This window comes from Macaca fascicularis, chromosome 14 (genome assembly GCF_037993035.2).
Source record: "Macaca fascicularis isolate 582-1 chromosome 14, T2T-MFA8v1.1".
Classification (NCBI taxonomy): Eukaryota; Metazoa; Chordata; class Mammalia; order Primates; family Cercopithecidae; genus Macaca; species Macaca fascicularis.
In genome coordinates, this window is record NC_088388.1 from 75,105,736 (window position 1) to 75,120,896 (window position 15,161).

At 55.0% G+C, this 15,161-nt stretch overlaps 1 long non-coding RNA gene and 2 other non-coding genes across 3 annotated transcripts in view; 1 reads left to right on the plus strand and 2 right to left on the minus strand.

The window, feature by feature from the left end:
- Nucleotides 1-10,127, minus strand: part of LOC102130131 (uncharacterized) — a 26,144-nt gene extending 16,017 nt beyond the window's left edge. Inside the window, exons 1-4 of the long non-coding RNA XR_010580925.2 lie at nt 10,027-10,127; nt 9,067-9,179; nt 5,779-5,879; nt 1,260-2,379 (exon numbers count right to left, since the gene is read on the minus strand). This is a non-coding gene — a long non-coding RNA (uncharacterized lncRNA). The remainder of the gene's footprint in view (nt 1-1,259; nt 2,380-5,778; nt 5,880-9,066; nt 9,180-10,026) is intronic.
- Nucleotides 8,938-9,009, plus strand: TRNAP-AGG (transfer RNA proline (anticodon AGG)). The gene has a single exon. It is a non-coding gene; the product is annotated as a tRNA-Pro (tRNA).
- TRNAP-UGG (transfer RNA proline (anticodon UGG)) lies at nt 9,234-9,305 on the minus strand. Its single transcript has one exon. It is a non-coding gene; the product is annotated as a tRNA-Pro (tRNA).
- Nucleotides 10,128-15,161: the final 5,034 nt, after the last annotated feature.

Genomic DNA, 15,161 nt, shown 5'->3' on the forward strand with positions numbered 1-15,161 from the left:
CGCGGTGGCTCAAGCCTGTAATCCCAGCACTTTGGGAGGCCGAGACGGGCGGATCACAAGGTCAGGAGATCGAGACCATCCTGGCTAACATGGTGAAACCCAGTCTCTACTAAAAATACAAAAAACTAGCCGGGCGAGGTGGCGGGCGCCTGTAGTCCCAGCTACTCGGGAGGCTGAGGCAGGAGAATGGCGTAAACCCAGGAGGCGGAGCTTGCAGTGAGCTGAGATCCGGCCACTGCACTCCAGCCTGGGCGACAGAGCGAGACTCCATCTCAAAAAAAAAAAAAAAAAAAAAAAAAAAAAAAAAAAAACAGAGAAACTGAGGCCCAGGGAGGGGCAGTGCCTTATTAATGTCACATTGCCAATGGCAGAGCCAGGCTAGAGCCCGGGCCTCCTGATGCCCACCTGCTACAGTAAGGCCACAGGTCTGAGTTCTCTCCGGCACACTCAGCATACTCTGGGGCCTGACATGCAAGAGGGGGTGGGCAAAGGCCTCTCCAGGGTAAGAAGTGACCGTACCATCTGTAACTGTGCCCTTAAAGTCCAGAGCGTGCCGTTCCCAGAATGGAGCCGAGGGTTGTGAGGAGCAGGAGACACATGGAGGGAACATTTCCACCCTGTGCCTTGCTTCTTCGAAGCCAGCGTCCTTCCAGGGCTGGGAACACCCTTCCCCCAGATGACCCTGGGCTTCCTCCTCACCTCTCCAGCATCCTCTCAAAGGCCCCCTTCTCAGTGAGGCCTGCCCTGACCACCCTGTTTAAAACTGCCAACAGGCTGAGCGGAGAGGCTCATACCTGTAATTTCAGCACTTTGGGAGGCCGAGATAGGAGGATTGCTTGAGCCCAGAAGGTTGAGGCTGCTGTGAGCCATGATCGCAGCACTGCACCCTAGCCTGGGTGACGGAGAGAGATCCTGTCTCAAAAAAAAAACCAAAAAAAACCCCAAATCCTAAAAAACAAAAATCACTGCAAATAGACCCTGTGCCTCCCCACTGGCACTCTCTATCCCCCCACCCCCACCCATGGTGGTTTCCTCCATAGTGCGTCCTGCATCCTTTCCTTCTTTACCTGGTGATTGTCTTCCCCACCACGGCAGCTCCATGCAGGCAGAGGTTTTGTCTGCTTTGCTTTCTGCTCTACCCCAGCTCCTAGAATAGTGCCTGCTATATAGAAGGTGTTTTGTAAACACTGAATGGATGGATGGATGGACGGATGGATGGATGGATGGATGGGATGGCTATCGTTGCATTTGATTCTTACCAGCAATGATCAGGGGAACAGCTATCATGCCTGTTTTTTAGATGGCAAGATGAGGTCCATCTGGGACCTAGAGGCAGGCTATGCTCTTCCTTGACCTTGGTCCTGTCAGGGGAGCCTGGAGCAAGAGCAAGGTGGGCATGAGGAAGCAGGGGCTAGGCTTCCAGGTTCTGCCATTGATTTTAGGGCCCAGAAACCAAAGCCACTTTCAGAATCCAGCCTTTACTTCTTCCTGCAGTAATTCAGCAGCTTTCACTTTCCATGCCTTAGCCAAAATGGAAAAAGAAAGGAAGAAAAAAGGCAGTGCTATTTTTTCAAATGGACTTAGCTCTGTGAGCTCCAATGTGGAAACTGCTGTCCATGATGTCACGGGCCCCGAGGCCTCTGGGCAGCGTTACTGACACTTTATATGGCAGGCTGGGCACAGGGTCCCCACTCCTGTTTCTAGAGCTCTGTAAGCACCACGGGCAGATGGTGGCTCCATCGACAAGCCTGGGCCCAGATCTCCAGAGCCAGGATGGAGCCAGGCACTGGGCAGGCAGGGGGCAGGCTGATAGCCCAGTGGAGCACCTCGCTCTATTGTCCAAAGGTCTTCGACATCCACCACTCACAGGATCTGTGGCAGACCACAGGGCGAGCACTGTGGTCTGTGTCTTTCCGTGGGGAGCAGAGGGTCAGAGTAGTGTGGTGCTCTGCCCACGGTCACATACACAGTCCGGCTCCAAGTGATGGACTTTGTGTTGAACCCTGTCCTCTGATTCTAAATTCTATGGTTTGCTAGAGAAGAGAAGGCATGGCTCTTGCCCAAGAGAAGTTGGCAGTCTGAGAACGGCTGTAAGGAAGCCACTTGATCAAGTCTAAGTCTTCATTTTACAGTTGAAGACACCAAGGCTCAGAAAGGAGCAGGGACTGGTCCAAGGTCACACAGCCAATCCACAGCCCAGACAGTGCTGGACGCAGTCTCTAGATTCCTGGCTGGGAGTAATTTCTACAAGATCCTGCACTTAAACAGTTCCATTTGGCAGAAGCTCTGCTGTTCCAGAAGAGACTCCAGGCCTTTCCAGAATCCGGTCTAAGGCTGTCTTCCAGGATCTGCTGTCAAGGCGTACTCCTTAGGGAGCAGCTGTTGGCAAATGGAGGAGAGATATTGATTATGTCTGGGGCTGCGGGGAGGGTGGTTTGGGGAGGTGGGGGGGATGGGGAAGAGCAGTGGAAGTTTCTCTGAAAAACGAAAAGCATATTTGTTTTGACTTTTGCTTATCTATATGTTATAATTCTTCTATGGTTATATAATCAACATTTCATATTTGAAAGGGATAAACTGTTTAATTAGGCAGGGTCTGGGCATCCAGGATTGTCTCAGCTCTGACAGGCTGTGTGAATTTGGTGAGATCCCCCCGTCCCTCTGGGCCTTTCTTAGAAATGCCAGTAATGTTGCCCTGTGAGAGGTAAATGAATCACAGGGCTCCCTGGCTCAGGAAACAGCCATCCGGCCTATTCATGATGTTAACCTGTCTAAAGAAAGAATGCAGCAACCAAGTCATGAGGTCCCGAGAAAAGCCAAGGTTCGGAGAAGCCCACTGTGGCTGTGTGTAGGTCCAGTGCTGTCTGGAAGGTCAGGGAGATTGTCTGAGACCCAAGCCTGTCCCAGTCCCCACAGAGAGCCCCCTGCATGGGTGGAGATCATTCTTCAGGCTTCACCAAGGTCTGCATGAAGCACCTCTCGACTAGCATTCCTTGCCCCTTTCCTCAGATCCCAGAGCCCTGGCTCCCAGGAGGGAAGGAGACTGAGAAGGGGACAAGATCATTCCTGTCAGTAGAAGGGTAGGGTGCCCAGTGTCAGTGCTAAGTGTTGTGAGGAGGCATCATCTTGAGTGACATGGTTAGGGCCAGCCTGTCAGACCTCTCTAGGTGTCTGGAGAAAGGTCAATGTCAGAAGCTGCCAGGTGAGGGCTGGACTCCAGGCTGAGACCTGCTGCCCAGTGAAAGGGCTAAATTATTTCAATACATGTGCAGTGCGTGGCACAGCGCCTGGCATAAAAGCAGTGGACAATAAAAACTGCTCAGTGAAAGTTAGCTGTGCCCTAACTGGACAGCAGGGTGGAGGCGCAAGTGCAGAGAGGGAGAAGAACTCGATCCTGGCCCATCTGCCCGGCGGGCCCCCGTCTTCGGAAGGCAGGCTCGGCTCACACCCACTTTCTTGCCTGTGACCCACACCACAATCTCTGTCACTCATGGGCACTGAGGGAGCACCTAGCTTCCTGTTCTGAGCTGTGGTGTCACTTTCTGGTCTTCCCCTGATCTCCAGGCCTGAGGAATCCATGGCTTCCCATCCCTGAATTATCCCTAGCTCCCGCCACCCATCCCTCGCTTCCCACCAGCACTGGGCTGGACCTCAAAGGCCAGGAATTAGAGGTCGGGTTGGGACCCCTGAATGTCAGGGCTGGAAGACCTCCAGTGAGTGCCTTGCTTGCCCCTCCTCCAGGGATGCACATGTCAGGGAACTGAGGCCCAAAGAGGAAGCTGCCCTTTGCACAGCCCGTGAGTCTCTGGCTGTTTCTCCAGCCTCCTCTGCTCTCTGGGGGCCCCCAGAGCCTCTGGGAGACCATACGTCCCCCCACCCCCTCACGGCTACACCTCACCTGGTCTTTGCTCTGCGGCTCTGTCTGGGATAATTCTCGCCAAGCAGGGTCAGCCCCTGGGGAGCAGGCCGCTAATGAGCTTCAGATGCCGGGGCCAGACTCAGTCTTGCAGCAGGCGGATGCTCAGATGCTTTGGCTGATTGAGGATGTCTGGCCAGTGGATATGGCTCAGAAAGGACACCTCCCCTCCCTTCACAGGTTACCCCACTCCTGACTTGCACTAGGCACAGCAGGTGCCAGTGTTTAACCCCCCAAACCCCAGCTAGGGCAGCTGTTTCAAGATCTGGAAAAGGACAGACAAACTGGAGGACAAATGCATTTCCATCACTTGGGAACTTAGTTCTTCTTCTCCCAGGATTTTTCTGGGTCCTAAGCTGGTGTTTCCACCAAGGTGGCAGCAGGAAGGGGGAAGAGAGAGGGACAAGTTGCTTTCTGATACCCAATCATGCACGCTCTGGGCTGGGCACAAACGTCATCTTCTCCAGCCCTCACAGGAACCCTACAAAGTAAGAACTGTCACCAAGCCCTTCACAGGAGGAAACGGAGGCTCAGAGAGGGGAGATGATTTGCTCAAGGTTACACAGCCCCTGAGTGGCCAAACTAGGGTTCCATCCCACCTCTGTCAGAGCCCACATTCCACCTGCAACACGCTGGGATGTTTCTAGAAGACCAGAATGCTATATTGTGATCTCCAAGCTTTGTGAATGGTGAGGGCCTGTGGCCACATGGGTTTCAGACCCTCAGGCTGCCTCTGCAGCTGACTCACTGCCTGATCTTGACAAGGCAGCAGATTTCACATCTACAAAACGGGGATCATCATCGCAAGTTCAGGTGAGGTAATGCTAACTGCCATCATCACATTCTCAACCATGCCCAGAACACATTCTGGGAGCCAGACTCACTGCTGGAGGCTTTTTGTTGGGGAGCTTTAAAAACCGTAGATTCCAAAGCTCTGTTGCCTACTAGCTGTGTGACCCTGGCCAAGTTACTGTGCCTCTCTGTGCCTGCATTTCCTCATCTCAGGAAATAAATGAAGATAATATTAGTTCCTATCTCAGAGTCGGTGAGGAGTTAGGTGTGTTATAAAGGGATTAGAAGGATATCTGGCACAGGTGGCGCATCTAGCACATATGTTAGCTAATACTGGGCTCAACCTTGTGAGACACGTGTTATTTTCCCCAAAGCAGCAATGTGGAAACTGAAGTCATGCAGCACAGTGATTCTCCAACTGAGTGTGCAGAGTCATCTGGAGAGTTTGTTAAAACCCTGAGGGCTGGGCCCACCCCAGAGTTTCTGGAGCAGTACGTCTGGGTTGGGGCCTGAGAATGTGCATTTCTAGCATGTTCCAGGTCATGCTGACGCTGCTGGTGTGGGGCCCACACTCAGAGAACCACTGCTCTGGTGGGCCTGAGTATGGCTCCTGGTATGCGGGGGCCAGCTAGTTCCACACATGATTCGGTGAGTGAGCAGGTGAGTGGGTGCACAGAACAGAAAGGATGTTGGACTAGTGATCCTTCATGGCTCTCTCTCTCCTCTCTCAGCACCAAGGGTTGTGGCTCATCCCCTTCACATCTTCTTTGAACCTGAATTGGGAAGATCCCCACCACACTGTCCCCCACACCCCATGGCAGAGGGCGGCGTGCTTGCTGTGGCCACAGGCTGCAGAGAGGGGCCTGTGTGCCGGCTGCTCACCTCCCACTGTGTGCCCAGCGGTTTTCTATTTCAGTTGCTGTAAAAATATCACCTTTGATCTCAGCTTGTGGCTCTTAAAAAAAAAAAAGAAGAAACCACCAACAGGCTGGGTTTTCATTCTCCCCTGGCCCCACCCTGCCCTCACCTTAGCTCCAGCTCTTTCCCTCCTTCCATTCCACCCCACTCACCCTCTCCTCTTTGCATCTCAGCACCCTGGATCCGGGGCACCTTGGGAATCCGTGGACCCTTCTCTCTCTGTGTGTCACCCCTTGCCCCCATGCGGGGCTGCCTGCAGGAAGAACAGTATAAATAAGGGTGTGTGTGGAGGAAGAGCACCCTCTCCCCTCCTCCCTGTCTCCCTGCCCCTTCCCCTCTGCTCCAAGGTCCCCTGCTTGGCCAGGTCCAGGCCTCTTCTCCAGCGCTGTCAAGCACATGGTACCCATCATAGCCCTGCATCTGTGGAGGCTTGGGTCCTCCCAGAGTAGAAAGAGAAGAGCGAGGGGGCCTAAATATTTAGATCACACCATCTACTCAGGGATCCCTCAGCAGCCCAGAGATGCCTGGAGGAGTGGTCTTCAGGGCTGATGGTGCCAATATCCCAACTCCTGGCTCAGCAGGCAGACAGCCCGCCCCCTCTCCTTGACCCCAAGCCCCCTCCCCCAACACACACACCGGTTTCCTTTCAGTAAACTCTGGGGAGAGGCACATGCAGCCCCCCTGCTCCCCTAGGGTGGTCCTGCATACTCTGGCCTCTGTGACCTGACATTCTTTTTTTTTTCTTTTTCTTTTTTTTTTTTGAGGCAGGGTCTCACTCTGTCACCCAGGCTGGCTGGAGTGCAGTGGCGTGATCTCTGCCTCCCGGGTTCAAGTGATTCTCATGCTTCAGCCTCCCAAGTAGCTGGGATTACAGGCATGCCATCACACCTGGCTAATTTTGTAGTTTTAGTAGAGATGGGGTTTTGCCATATTGGCCAGGCTGGTCTTGAACTCCTGACCTCAAGTGATCTGCCCGCCTTGGCCTCCCAAAGTGCTGGGATTACAGGCGTGAGCCACCCCGTGCCTCGCCTCCCTGACATTCTTGAGCCTACTTGCTTCACGCAGGCCTCTTAGCCAGAGCCCTTCCGGTTGGAAAGTCAACTTCTCACTTATCAGAGCCCTTCCTGCCCTGCCACTCCCCTGTCCAGTGAGGTCATCTCCAAGGGTCCCAGCGCTGGCAGAGGGACCAGAGAATCCCACCACTTCCCTAAGAAGTTTCTTGGCTGACAGGCATTTTGTGCCAATGGAGGGAGCAAGCAAGCCTTGAACCTCTGACTCACACCAGGCTTTGAGCTGTGATGGTGTCTTTTTTTGGCTTCGGCTTTTACAGAAAGACAAAATACCACTCATTCAACAAACGCTTTACAGGTCATCTGCATCGGGCCCTGTGCTGACATGGCCACTCCTCAGAGAACCCTCCCTCACACTCTTGTGGGTGGAGACACAGATGTGTGCAGGGGTCAGGCATCCAAGCGAGAGGGAGTGCAGGGGTTGGGGGCACTTGGAGGGGTGTCTGCCTGGAGGCAGAGGTGGTGGTGCAGAAACTGCAAGGCCTGGAATGTGCAGGAAGCTGGGGGCAGCCCCAGCTGGAATGAGCAACTTCCAATGGAGCCATGACTGGAGTGTTCATGGAGTGAGGAGGGCCTGAGGAGAGGTGAGTGGGGAGGGGTCAGGCCTCAGAGAGTCCAGGTGGCAGGTAAAGAGTTCAGCCATTGCTCCCAGGGCCTGGGGAGCCACCGCAGAGTTTGAAGACACTGTGGCTGTGGGACTGTCCCTGGGGAAGGCCTGTCTGGAGGCACAGAAGGCCTGGGCAGAGGATGTAAGGTCCTGGGTGTGTGTCCAGGCCACAGCCTTGTTTAGCAGTAACCACAGTCCGCCAGGGCCCAGACTGAGCTCCTTGCAGACCAGCCCACAGCCCTGGGCTAGGCAGAGGGTGCAGCCAGTGTGGCCACCACTGGGCAGGGGGTTCAGGAGGCAGGCTTGACTCATCAGTGTCCCCAGGCCCCAGCCCGCGGGTGGGGCAGAGCAGGCGCCAGTGGAAGTGTGTTGTGGAGTGAAAGAAGCTTTACAAACGCTTCCAGCGACCGACTGAAGGTATTTCTTCCTGCCCACACATCCTCAGACCTGGGAATAAGGAAACGTGAGGCTCCAGCCAGCTCCTGAAGGCGCAGGACACAGCTGAAAGGAATTTGGAAAAGGGCCACTGGGCAAAAGTCCCTCCAGGGCTTCACAGTCTCAGTTTCCTCATCTTGAAGTCAGGGTGTGTGTGGGGTGGAAAGGGGTGGGGAGGAAGAGAGAGCCAGAGCGAGAGAGAGAGCGACAGAGAGCGCAACGGAAATTGGCTGGACTGATCTGCACCGCTGGATCTGCACCGCTGCTAGCATTGTGATGGAAGCCAGCACAGCCACTACCTTCCGCTCTCCTACGGGAGACAGGGGGCGGTGGTGGGGAGCTCCCAGTTCTCTCTGGCAGGCAAGAAGGCAGACCTTGTGACCCCTTTTTCACCAGGGGGGCATGCCAAACACATTGGCTACATGTCCCAAGGACACTGAGCCACAAGGTGGAAGGGCTCCATGGAACCTGTTTCTCGGAGTGGGTCTGGCACCCCTGTTTCCCACAGAGGCTTCTCCGGGAGCCTAGAACCCATGGACCGTGGACGCAGAGGCCAAGCACGGGAAACCGTGCCTGGCGCCCCACATGTTGGGAGGCCCATTCGGTGAACCCGAGTCGGTGGGTTCCGCCCGGGATTCGGTAGCTAAACCAAGAAACTGCACATCTGACCCAGCCTTGACCGAAAAGTCAGGCCAAAGCCTCGCAATGTTAGTTACTCTCCCACAAAGCTAGACATCCAGGAACCCAGGATTACCCAACCTGCGTAATCATAATGACGATGATGATGGTGAGGTGATGTTTGGAACGCAGGCGCGTTAGGGAACTCCACACATGATTCAGGGAGAATTCTCCTGCCCGGGATCCCAGTCCACCGCCCCCAGCTCCCGGTCTGCAGTTCTCCGCGTTCCCGCCCCAGCTCCCAGGTCCAGTGTAAACTCGTGGTCCCTGTGTCTGCAGAAAGGCACGTTTCCCCGCTGCAGCGCGGACTGGCTGCGTTCTCCCTGCGTCCAGATCCAGGGCTCGCGGGCGACAGAGCGAGTCTCGGGGTCCCACTGTGCGGATACAGGATCGGATACCGGAGGCGAGCCCAAAGTGCACAGGCCATTGCGTGGGTCCTGTTCCGCTGGGACGCAAATGCGCAGGCTCTAGGGCGCCTCCTATTCTACTTACAAAGTGAAACAAAGTGGTTTGCGAGCCGTGGCTCGTTGGTCTAGGGGTATGATTCTCGCTTAGGGTGCGAGAGGTCCCGGGTTCAAATCCCGGACGAGCCCTTTATTTTCTTTCCCTTCCTTTTCCCTCATCTCAGTACCCTAAATAACAGCACTTACCGAACTGGAAGAATTCTTTAGATAGCAACCAGTGGGCAAAACCGCTCGCTCGTTTTCAATCGTCGATGCGACCTCTTCGAATTGTGCCAGGTCCCATTTCGCGTTCATTAGGACTGTAGAACGCCAAGTTACGTGTGCCAAGCAGATAAAAGAAGTTAAGAAAAGAGGGGCTCGTCCGGGATTTGAACCCGGGACCTCTCGGACCCAAACCGAGAATCATACCCCTAGACCAACGAGCCAGCTGCTCAAGCTCTTCGCTTTGAATTTACTAGAGTCGAAGGCAGTGGCAAGAGCGTGGGGCAGCGCATGCGAGAACTAGTCGGGTGGGGCGTGGTTTCTATGCACAGAAATCCACGCGATCCCCTTGAACAAGCAGGGATTCAGGCCTGCTAGTGTCCCCCGACTTTGCTCCTAAGAACGTACCGCGCCCCCATTCTACCCGGAAACCCTTTCCTCCCTGCCCCTCAACTCCTGTCCCCGCGAACCCTCAATCACCGGCGGGACACACCCCCGCCTTGGAATCCCAGATCTATGCTTCCCGCCTCCAGCGCCCGGGCAGGGGCTGCCTCAGGCTCGGCATACAGCAAGTGCCTAATCAGTTCAGGCCGAATGCTGGACACAGTGCATCGACCCCAAAAGCGATGTGTCAGTCCAGGGCCGGAGCGGAGGGTGCGCAGGCCGCGGACGAGGGCGACACAGAAGGGACGATGTGAACGAGGCCAAGGCGGCCTCAACCCTGCAGGGGCGGGGCAGCGACTTAAAGACCGAGGCTTTCCGCAGCTCCCCCAAAATGGAGACCGCTTGGCCGCGCGGCGGAGGGAGCACGGAGCCTGGAGCACTGAGTGCTAAAGTGGCAGCGCGAGTGCGCGCGAGGATCTGGCGCAGAGGGCAAGCAATGTGCCTGGCTCTGCAGGTTGTTCTTATTTTTTGCATTAACGAACATTGCCCCGAAACACTCACCTACAGATTACCTTTCGTCCTTCCTCTCCGCTCAGGGTCAACCCCAACCTCCTGGAGTCCGCTGTTCTCTTCCCATTCCAGCGACTCAGACTGGAACCTCTGCGGGATCAGGAGCTAAGTTGGCCCTTTCCCTATGCTCAGGGTATGGAGCAGCGCTTGCCTTCGAAGAATTAACACAAATAATCAGCAATGATTTCACACGCCATCTCTTACTGAACTCTCTCAATAACCTCTCAAGGTAAGAAATGCCCCCATTTACTGGTAAGCAAAGGGGTCAGAGAGGTTAAGTGTGTTACTCAAGGTCACACAGCTTCACATGGCAAAACTGGGATTGAAATTAAGGTGTCAGTGATCTCCCACTGCCTGCCTTGCTTTCCCCCTTATACATTTTCGTTTACCCATTTACATTATATTTATATTCACATTTGTTTTCCAGGAAATATCTGAAATTGTGTGGAAACAATTTATAAAGCAAAGGGCAGTTCCCGACATTCATGTGTTCCTGAGTCACTAACCCCCAAATAACTTCTGGCTCTGCTGCTTTTCACTGCTTCTGAAAATGACATTACTTCAGCCTGTCCCAGCAAGGCCTCCATTTTATGTACATTCCTGTCTGAATACTTGAGAAGGACTCACAGAGTGGGCCAATAGCTTTGCGGTTTCTGAAGTGCTTTTAAGTTGCACGTGAGGAGGAATGAACCCAAAGGGAGGTAAAAATATCTTTAGATATTAAGCGTCTTACCATGTGCCAAGCACAATATAAGGCATTTTACATATTTTCTTACTGAATCTCTCAACATCAACATCCAGGTTAAGGGTGTTTTACAGTTATCCCCATTTCACAGATAAGGAAGCTTGAGGCCACAGAAGTGGAGTGACTTGCCCAAGGGCACGTATTCTGTAATTGTTGGAATTGGGGTTATTCATTTATTCAGCTGACTCTGGTGCCAGAGCCCATGCTAGGGGCTGAAGAATCTAGGTGAGGAGGACCCAGCCTCTACAACTGGATCTGTCTGATCTCACATGGAGCTCTCTCCACTACACCAGAGCCTTTGAAAAACTGCTTTCCCGGCTGGGCGTGGTGGTTCACACCTGTAATCCCTGGAGGCCGAGGAGGGTGGATCACCTGAGGTCAGGAGTTTGAGACCAGCCTGGCCAACATGGTGAAACCCCGTCTCTACTAAAAATACAAAAATGAGCTGGGCATAGTTGCAGGTGCCTGTAATCCCTGCTACTCGGGAGGCTGAGGCAGGAGAATCACTTGAACCTGGGAGGTGGAGGTTTCAATGAGCCGAGATCGAGCCCCACACAGGAGCAGGGAGGCCACAGGGCATCCAGTGGAGTAGGGCAAACCTTAGGCAGAGGTTCTCAGGCTCATTGAGACAGGCTGAGTGGAGGCTCCAGTGGAGGGGCTGAGGACAGCTCTCTAGGCTTGCCTCAGGACCCGGCTACACCCTAGATGTGCTGCACACCCCAGATGTGCTGCTGGGTGAACCAGGCTTTCTCCTCTGTAGGCTAGGGGCCGTCAGGAGATCATGACAATTGTCAGTCATTCCCACTGCCCACTGCCCACAGCCCACCATCTTTTGCCCAGATTATGCTGGCATCCTGACTTTTTTTTTTTTTTTTTTTAATGGAATCTTACTCTGTCTCCCGGGCTAGAGTGAAGTGGCATGATCTTGGCTCACTGCAACCTCTGCCTCCTGGGTTCAAGCCATTCTCCTACCTCAGCCTCCCAAGTAGCTGGGGTTACAGGTGCATGCCACAGCACCCAGCTAAGTTTTAAATTTTAATAGAGACTGGGTTTTACCATATTGGCTAGGCTGGTCTTGAACTCCTGACCTCAGGTGATTGGCCCGCCTTGGCCTCCCGAAGTGCTGGGATTACAGGAGTGAGCCACCTTTCCAGGCCCGCATCCCGACTTTCAAATGATGCCTTTGGGTATGTATGGCCAAGTTGCCCACTATCTTCCACTTGAGATGAAGCAGCCTGAGGCCTGCCTTGAAGACTGCCAGGGCTGGGAGCAGGCTGGGATAACACCATCACTGTCAGGAAGGGATTCATTCATCTCCAGATCCACTGTGCCCAGGGTGTTGGCACCGAGAGGATCATGTTCCTCCACCACCCCTTCCTGACCCTCCGTGCTGCCCCCCACCTTCTTCCCAATCTCCCGTCTGGGTGGTGGGGGGCAGGTACCACCACCCCCAGTGACCGAGGCCAGCTCCCATGGCCATGGCATTATGGAGCCACCACCCTGGCCGAGGCTGGCTTCCTCCCCCAACCTCTACTCTAAGAATCCCCTCAGGGCAGAGTGTCAGGGATCAAGCCCCTCCAAGTCTGGGCACTTGCCAGGCTGCGCACAGAACTGCAGGTCAATCATTAACTTCAGGACCCAGTCCGGGAAATGGAAAGCCACTCAAACTCCGTCCCAGTGGTAGGTTTCTCCTGCCCTGCGTCTCCCCAGAGCCACGGGGCCCCCTAGCCCCAGCCGCAGACACAGAAGATCATTCGTTCCTGTGTTTAGGTGACCTCAGGCAGGGCTTTGACACTGGCCAACTTTCAGCTGGGCTGGAAGACTGGGGTTGGCTTCCCAGCCCCTCCATCATTCTGGGTGACCTTGAACAAGTCACTCAGGCTCTTGGAACAGTTTCCTCATCGGTAAAATGAGTGTAAAGGTAGCTGTCCAGAGGGAGGTTGTGAGTGGGGAAGGGAAGAAATGGAGGTGAAAGTATCTGTGAGCTTTCTGCTAACCCCTGAGCATCTTCATCTATGCGGTTCGGGCACAGGCTTGTTGTCTGTCTGGTCTCAGGGAGGCCATCCTTCCCTCTCCTCCACTCCTGAGGGGCAGATGTCACGGGAGGCGCGAGTGCACCAGCAGGGTCCTCACTCCACCACCTGCTGGCCTACGGCTGCCCTCCCAGAGCTGTTGGGTTGTTGGTCATTGGGAAATGGTGAACTCATTCTTGGAAGCTGACAACAGCTTCCTCTGTTAAAATGAAAATCTGTTCTAGACTTCTCATGAGACCTCAGTTGAACTGGTGTCTTCACCTCTCAAGAGTTGGGATGGACAAATTGAATGGTCTCAAATTTTCTTTTAAAAAGCTATGGAATCTTTAAACGAATTTATTGAATGCAGCTGCACCAGTGGAAAAGGGAGAAAGGCATTTGCAGAACTGCCTGGCATCAGTGGTAGGCCTAGCAAGGCTTCAAGGAGTGGTGGCACCTGAACAGCCCTTAATGATGGCTGGGATTTGGCCAGGGGAGACGTAGAAGGGGCATTCTGGGTGGAGGGACATACTTGGCCAAAAGCATGGGAGCGAGAGGGCAGGTCTGTGGGGAGGGGACTCTGAGAGCCTGTGCGGAGGGAGATGTGCCTGGGGTGGTGGCTGGGCTGGAGCCAGGTTTAGTGGGTCCAACTCACCAAGCTGGAGAGGGCAGGGGTGGGGTGAGTCCTGGAGACATGGGGGTCTCCACCATCCAGGCATGTCCAGTCTAATGAAGGAGACAGATCTGCATCCACACAGGACGCTCAGGGGTCTAAATGGTCTGAGGCAAAGCACAGGGCGCTGAGCCCCATTTGGCTGGGGAGACCTGGACCAACTGGTGGTCAGGGAAGGCTTCCTGGGGAATCTGTGTGTGCCTGTGCTGCCTCCTAAAGTGAGTGTCTGAACCAGAGGCTGTGTACACTCAAAGGGAGGTTCTAAGCAGAGAAATGCAGTGCCCTGCCCTGTCCTCCCCCTTCCAGCTAGGCCTCCATGTGTAGCCAGGCTCCCTCTACTCACTGCCTCCAGCCTCGCCCCTCCCAGTTCATTCTTGAAGCCCCTAGAATTACCTCTCTTAACTCCAGATGAGACCAGGCCCCACCCTGCTCCACCCTCCAGGTTCCCCACTGTCCCCAGGGTCAAGTCCAGGCCCTCCAGGCTCCCCACTGCTCCCAGGGTCAAGTCTGGGCCCTCCAGGCTCCCCATTGCCCCTAGGGTCAAGTCCAGGCTTCCCACAGGAGGAGGGGAGACCGAGGCCTGCAGGATCTGAGCCCTGTGAGCCCAGCTTCCAAAAGGCAAAGAAAGGTGAGGCCAGGGGCATGGGGGCCTAGCTGCCTCTTCCGGATGGGGCAGGCGGAACTTCCCGAGATAAGGGCAGCCCACAATGGGGGGCTGTGTGGTGCGGCCCATCTCCTGGCCACAGGAAATGAGTGCCCTCCGCACCATTAATCTGCCACTGCCCGCGGCATCCTCTGGAAGGGCGACTCAGGTTGGGGGGGTGATGTTCCTGTGCACCCCACCTGCCGTCTCAGCTGGAGGGACTGGCCCTGCCACTCCAGGCCTTCCTTCCAGGATCATACATACAAGAGGAGGCTGCCCGGAGGGGCGGGGGGCGGGGGCAGGCAACCTGGGCATGGGTACTAGTTCCTGGGTCTGCTGCCTGACTGAGCCCCAACCCGCTGTGGAACCCGGGCAAATGCCTCACCCTTTCTGGCCCCCTGGCCCCTCATGGGTCCCCAGGCTCCTTCCTTCTTGGCTGTTCTGGGAGCCTGAGGACAGCACATGCCTGTAATTCTTGTGTTTCTGCCCCTCTCATCACAAGGGCCCCTGGATACATGCTTTACCCAAATATGGGGGCTCTGACGGGATTTTAGGCGTCAAGTGAGGCTGCCGGGAAGAGGTTTGGGGCTTTGTCAGTTATCTGTGCAGTGCAGCCGAGGTCAGTGGGGAGAATGCACAGCCCTGCACCATTCTGGGCCTCAGTTTCCACTTTGCACTGGGAGGGGTGGGACCCAATGACCCTGTGCGGGGTGGGCTGCTACGGTCAATGACAAGAGACATGACACCATGGAATTCTCACAGTCCCTGAGTTCCACCTTAGCTACAGACCAGCTGTGTGAGTCTAGGCAGACCCCTTCTTGCCTTGGGCCTTGGTCTTCCTGTCTGTAAAATAGGGTCCCTGCCCAGCCAGCTCAGAGGAATTCTGTGACAATGGGTGGAGATGGGGCCCTGTCTGCTACACAGGGAGCGGTTGCTGCCTCTGAAGTGACTGAGCTGGGGATCCACTGTGAGGGGCCAGTCTACAGGCCAGGGAGTGCAGCTCTCCTGCCCCTCCCCTCACCATTTCCCACCTGTTGTGCCCCCAACTCTTGG